The sequence below is a fragment of the Silene latifolia genome, chromosome X (genome assembly GCF_048544455.1).
Source record: "Silene latifolia isolate original U9 population chromosome X, ASM4854445v1, whole genome shotgun sequence".
In the NCBI taxonomy this organism is placed as follows: domain Eukaryota; kingdom Viridiplantae; phylum Streptophyta; class Magnoliopsida; order Caryophyllales; family Caryophyllaceae; genus Silene; species Silene latifolia.
The window spans coordinates 211,667,101-211,673,970 of NC_133537.1; the positions used below are offsets into that span (position 1 = coordinate 211,667,101).

Below are 6,870 nucleotides of genomic sequence, written 5' to 3' on the forward strand. Positions count from 1 at the left end.
GGGGTACACACTCCATTATAGATATGGTTTCTTCAAACTACTAAGCCTAGAAGGATACCCATAAATCACCTCCAAGTTGTGTCAAGCTAGGGTACCTTTGTCCTCAATCGTTAAATGTTGTTGTCAAGAATAGACTCCTTATGGCGCTAGAAACACTCGAGGATCGCGGAATTCTCCTTCTTGCCTAGACAAGAAGAAGGGTCGTCCCCTCTCTACCATGCACAAAAGTGGATACGATGGAAAAGGGATCGATAGAATTTGAGTTTCATATGGGAGATTGCTTTTTGTTATTGTTTTTCCCCCCAATTTCTTGTGGCATATATCATTTGAGAACCCTTTCTTTTTGCTATTTCTTTTGATGTTTGGCATTTCATTACTTGAGAATTTCAACTTTTTGCATTTTCTTCTGAATATTTTCAAAGTCACCCCATTTGTAGGGAGGGTGCTTATTTTTGAAGCATAGGAGTTTTCATTTTTGTTACTCCTCTTTTCTTTTGATGCAATTGTAAACTTTTTCTTTTCTTTTCACTTCTTGAACTCAAGTTTTGAACAATTTTTGTGCCCATTCCCTTTTTGATGACAAAAATGTGGTAGAACATGGATGATGGTTGGTTGCATAGTTTCAAGGGTCACCTTGGAATAAACGGTAGCCAAGGAGTTATCACACCATAAGGTACTCTTGACTAAGCCTTAATCCATGGGTCAAAGGATACTAGCATGACACATCCTAGGGTGTTTTACAAGTATTCTAACAAGCAAAGTCTTAAGAAGAAAAAGCATCTACAAGGGCCTATATACACTTGTCAAGTTTCCCAATAGACGGTTTCACAAAATTTTCCTAAATGCAACTACATGCCATGATGCAACTATCATTTATACATCCTAATGCATATGCTTCTACCAACTAATATGCCAAATAATATAAATGCAAGTCCTAAATTCACATTGTTTTTACCGTATCAATCAAAATAAAGACACATAGTCATTAACATAAAGAGGAAAAAGGAGATTGGAAAGATCATACCATGCGGTCTTCTATATCTCTATGTCTCGGATGTGGCGTAGTCAATCAATGTGAAAAAGGATGAACAAATAAACATTATACAAGACTACACTATAAAGGAAATGAACTTGTTTTTGGATTTTTAAATTTTTAAATTTTTTTGTATTTTGTTTTAATGAAATTAAAGGACATATTTTTGTATTTTTCAAAATTTTTAATTTTTATCATTTTTCTTTTAAAAGGTCAAGTTAGAATTTCCCATCCCACACTAGTATGGGCATTGTCCTCAATGGCCAATACGATAGGAAATTATGCAATTTATATGAATATGCATGATTTCTAAACTAAATGCAAATGATATATAAACAAGAGTAAATGCAACTACGTTATTCTATATGATGCATGGTTTTTGTTATGGTGGAGAGCATAATTTAGATTAGCTCCCAATGTATATGCATAAACTTCCCTAAACCAAAATAGACACTATTTCTAATGTCAAAAATTTTGGGGGAGTTCATGCACACGAAATGCAATGCATGAAACAACAAATTGTCATATTAGATTTTGAAAGTTGGGAACAATAAAAAAGAACACCTTAATGAAGCCAAGGTGTTAGTCCTCTAATGTTTCTAGGACTCCTCAAAATGATCAAGATAAAATAAAAACAAGAGAAGTAGACAAACCATAAAGGAGGTGTAAGAATGTAGGATCCTCCAAAAGTTTGCTAGTCCTCACCCATCATGTCATCATCATCATCTTCTTCTCACTTGAGGCATCATCAACCTCCTTGGATGTGGAGTCATCTCCACTCTCACTTTCACTTCCTTGTTCTTCCTCACTTTCCTCTTCTTCTTGAACTTCTTCATCTTCACCTTCTTGGTCACCACTCTCATCAACAACCATCTCCTCTCTACCCGGTCTACCACCACTAGAAGTGCTAGGAAAGAATACCTCCCTATCCACCCAACTAGGCAAACGACAAGATGGATTGAGAAGTCCTTGCCTAGCTAGATGTAGGAGGGGTGGATATTGGGCCTTGTAAGCATCAACTCTATCATTAAAAGCGTGTTTATGCATTTCCTTCATTAGTAGAGTCATGTAATCATTTCCCGCCTTGGCATTTTCGTGGTTGAACTCGTGGTATTCAAGTGGATAAGGTGGGGTGATAATGGAGGAGGAGGGTTCGGCAACTTCTTCTCCTTGGTGTTGAATGATGTACTCGGTGTCTTCGAAAAGTGGGAGAAGGTAATTCGGTCGATGGACATTCAATCGGCAAATTTTGCTAGGCAAAGTGAAGGATCTAGCTTTATTTGTCAAGCATCCAAATTTATTGTCAAGATTATCATTCTTGACCCATTTGAACTTTAGAATCATGGTGGGCAAATCAATAAGATGGCCTCCTTTTACCGGTGCATAAGTGTTGTTCTTGTTGAAATCCCGGTTAAAATGCTTAGCCAAATAGGTAACTAATCTTCCATTGGCAATAAAGGCCGTGCCTTCTTTGCCACAATCAACATTAAGCCACCGATCAACCAAAAGTCGTAAAGCATTGTATGGCTTGGTAAATTCTCTCCCAATGTTCAAAGCCGACTCAAGAAGGATAAAATCAAGTTTGGTAACATGGTTTGTGCCATTTCTAGCTATCAAAGTATTCCCAATGACCTTATGCCATACTCTAATGCCCGGATGGTGGACTAAGAGAGCACGACAATCATGAAAACGTGTGAATTTCCTTCCGGAAATTGCCATCCAAAGAGGAGCGGGGTCATACATGGTAGGCATCTTTGTAAATTTCGCACTATCACTAAGGCCAAATATCTTACCCAATTCGTCATAAGATTAGCATCTATCAACATTTTTAAGACGAAACTCAATAATGGTTCGGGTCTCCACCTGTGTGACTTTCAAAGAGCTCAAAAACTCTAAGGTGAGGGAGGAGTATGTCAATTCTTGCATTGTAAACAATATACTCAACCCCATAGACTCGAAAAAGGTCTTAGTTATCTCAAGGACACCCAATGTTGACAATGCATCTTCACATACGAACTTCGTAGGCATGATAGTTTTCTTAGCAAAGAAAATAAATTTCTTCCTATGGGAGTCGGAAGTGAATATTACCTCCGGATAGTCGGCTAATTGTTCAATGACCGGAGTGGTAGAAGTAGTAGCTTCCATAGGAGGATTTTGTTCTTGAATCTCCAACCTTGCCTCATGGACTACCAATGCCTTTGATGTTTGCTTATCAATAAGGGCTTGTTGCCTCTTAGAAAGGGTCTTCTTTTGGGGTGCCTTGTTTCCACCTTTTGTTCTTGCCATACTCCTTTGCTTACTTACACCAATGAAAGATTGAAATCTTCAATTTCTAGTAATGCCCAAATCGATTTAGGATGAATGAAAGTTGCCTTGTATCCCAAAAATCGACTCAAAACATGAATATTTTAGTGTTTGAATCATTTGTTGATGCTAAAGGAGTGATTAATTTTTATTTAGAGGAAGTTTGGATTTGATTTGGTTGATTTTGGTTGAGGAATTTGGTTTTTGTTGATGGGGAGGATGAGGGTTTTGGGGTTTTGGGTAGTGTTTGTGTTTTGAAAGAATGAAAAGGAATGGGAAAGGAGGGTTTAGAAAGAACCGTTGGTTTTGAAATGCAGAGGGAGACGAGCAGACCAAGTGTCGGGACGCTCGAATTCTTCAAAAATTGGGTTCAGGTAAAGAAGCCATGGGACGAGCGGATTGCAGGAAAGACGAGCGCATTCCTTGGCTGAGACGAGCGTCTTTTGCTCAGGACGCTCGGATTCCTTTCCAGTGAAAAATCCCAAATTTTAGCAGTAAAAAGACGAGCGTCTTTCCTATTGGACGATCGTCCTGACTAAGACGAGCGGATTCCTGGTTGGACGCTCGGATTCTCAGTCATACCCAAAATATGTTTTCTACAGCTTCACAAGACGAGCGTCTTGTGACTTGGAGGCTCGGGTTCTTTCAGGACGAGCGGATTATCCCTCCGGCCGCTCGGATTCTTCCTTGACAACACGAATTCAGGTCCATCCGTGGGTGCTTCGTAACCCGTGTCAATTCAATCTTTAATTCTCGTGTTCTTCATTTGTAGGGGCACTACAAAGGCATGAATAGCCTAGGCAATTGCTATCCCCACACTAAGGCAAAGCACTACACATCAATAAACTCATAAGTCCCTCCCTCACTTCTCTCAAAATGATAAAAATCTTGATCAAGGCATAAAAGTGTAAATCCAAAGATGACAAAAATGCAATACAATAATTGAAATGCAAGTTAGGGAGTTAGAATATTTACAAATGGTGGTTTAGGGAGGACTCCACCAAACTCTCATCCAATGTGAGATGTCAAGGGGGCATGTTCAAGGTGTTGTTGATGTTACTCAACACCTTGAAGAAATTGTCGAAAGCTTGCTCGTTATCATAATAAAGATCCTCGATAGATCTTTGTACTTGTTGTTCTCCATGATGGTCTTGGGTCATAGCATTACCAATATAGGGATTAAATATCCCTTCGAACTCATCATCCCAAATACCACATACTTCGTCTACTTGATCACTAAAAATGTCTTGAGTTGATGAAGGCAACTCTCCTTCTTTCTTGTCTTAGCCAATAAGGCCTTCTTCTTCACTTGTCATGGATGAGTTTTTCAAGCTCTCATTGTTGCAATTTCCTTGCTCTTTTTATGGAGCATCATCCACTTTCTTTTTCCATTGAAATTCCAACTTCTTCCAATCATCTTTCCGGCTATAGTGATCAACCATAAAACACGGCTCAGGCAATCGGGGAGCTCTCATAGTCTTGTCAAGATTGAAAGTGATGGTCTCATCTCCCACTTCAAGGTGAGCTCTCCATGTTTTATATCGATCACCGCTCCGCGGTGTGCAAGAATGGTGTTCCTAAGATAATAGGAATGTTGGAGTCTTCTTCGATGTCAACAATAACGAAATCCACCGGGATGAAGAATTTTCCAATTCTCACGGGAACATATTCCCATACCCCTAAAGGTGTCTTTGTTGATCTATCCGCCATTTGAAGCGTGATGTTGGTGCATTTGAGTTCTCCCATTCCTAGGCTCTTGCTAACCGAATATGGCATGACACTAACACTTGCCCCAAGGTCACATAAAGCTTTGTTGATTGTAGTGTCACCAATAGTGCATGGAATGGAGAAACTTCCCGGATCCTTTAGCTTTGGAGGTGAACTCCCTTGAAGAATAGCACTACTTACTTTAGTGAAAGCAATAGTCTCAAGCTTCCGGATTGATTTCTTCTTTGTAAGAATATCCTTTATATACTTTGCATAGGCCGGAACGTGATTGATTAATTCCGTGAATGGATTCGAGACTTCTAAATTCTTCACAATCTCCATGAATTTTCCAAGTTGGTCATCAAACTTAGGCTTAGCTTGACGACTTGGAAAAGGAAGTCTAATCACAATGGGTTCCTTCTCTTTGGCCTTTTCTTCATTCCTCTTTGAAGCTTCCTGATTGTTGGGTTCTTCTTCCCTAGAGTTTTCAACACTTCTTTCCTTGTCACTAGCATTCACAACATCTTCATCAATGGGTTTCGTTGGCCCTTCATACCTTGTACCACTCCTTAAATGGATGACACTCACCGATTCTTGTCTTGGGGGATTACCTCGGGGTGGTAATTTCACCGTTTGTCTTTGTGAACTTGAAGATGATAATTGAGACATTTGGTTCTCCAACATCTTTGTGTGGGATAGGATGTTGTTGCTGGTGATGTCTTTTGCTTGGCTATCCTTTTGCATTTGAGTAAAAAACTCTGTTGGTTCTTTTGCATTTGGAGGACCGCTTTTTGAACATCAAAGCCTTGGTGATTTTGTTGATTGTATGGACTTTGATTTTGGTAACCTTGGTTTTGGTTGTAAAAGGGTCTTTGATTTTGGCTTCTCATTGGAGGAGGGGTGTATGTTGGTTGAGTGTTTTGAACATTTTGGCTTTTGTATAAGAGATTTGGATGGAATTTGGTGTTTTCATTGTAATAGTTGCAATAAGGGTACCAATCTTGTATGCTTGAAAAGCATTCACTTGCTCACTTGTTCCCATACATTCACTTTGGTCATGTCCCAAAGTTCCACAATTCTCACATATTCCACTTGGAATTGATGAAGATGCCACCATGGCATTACCATGTTGCTTTGGTGATTTTGAGACTTCTTCAAGTTTAGTCATAGCCTTCTCAAATTTCAAGTTGATGGTATCAATATGAGCACCAAGTTGACCACCCAATTGAGTAATAGAGTCCACTTCATGCTTTCCTCCTCTAGTAGCCTTGCGAGGTCTACTATATTGTGAGTTATGGACCGCCATTTCCTCAATCTTGTTCCAAGTTTGATTATCGTCAACTTTGGTGAACATACCATTTGATCCCATGTTGAGAATGTTTCGGGAGTCTTCATAAAGACAATTCCAAAATTTTTGTACCAAGAACCACTCGCTAAGTCCATGATGAGGACATGAGCGATAAGTTCCTTTGAATCGCTCCCAAGCTTCATACAAAGATTCTTCGTCCCTTTGCTTAAAACCCGTGATTTGAGCTCTTAGCATGTTAGACTTTTCCGGAGGATAGAACTTTTTGTAGAAAGTAAGAGCCAACTTCTTCCAAGAGTCGATACCAAGAGTAGCCTTATTAAGGATTTTTAACCATTGTTTCACGGTACCAATTAGAGAAAAAGGAAATAAGACCCATTGAATTTGGTCTTGAGTCACTCCGGTTTGTGAAATCGCATCACAATAGTCACAAAAAGTCTCCATGTTGCATTTAGTTATATACATATACATTTAGCTTGCATTTGTGAAATATTTCATATTGCATTTACATTAGTTAGTT

At 39.1% G+C, this 6,870-nt stretch overlaps 1 non-coding gene across 1 annotated transcript; it reads left to right on the forward strand.

Moving 5' to 3' along the window:
- The first annotated feature begins 6,480 nt into the window (after positions 1–6,480).
- On the forward strand, positions 6,481–6,587 carry LOC141624359 (small nucleolar RNA R71). Its single transcript, XR_012534166.1, has one exon. It is a non-coding gene; the product is annotated as a small nucleolar RNA R71 (small nucleolar RNA).
- The last annotated feature ends 283 nt before the right edge of the window (positions 6,588–6,870 follow it).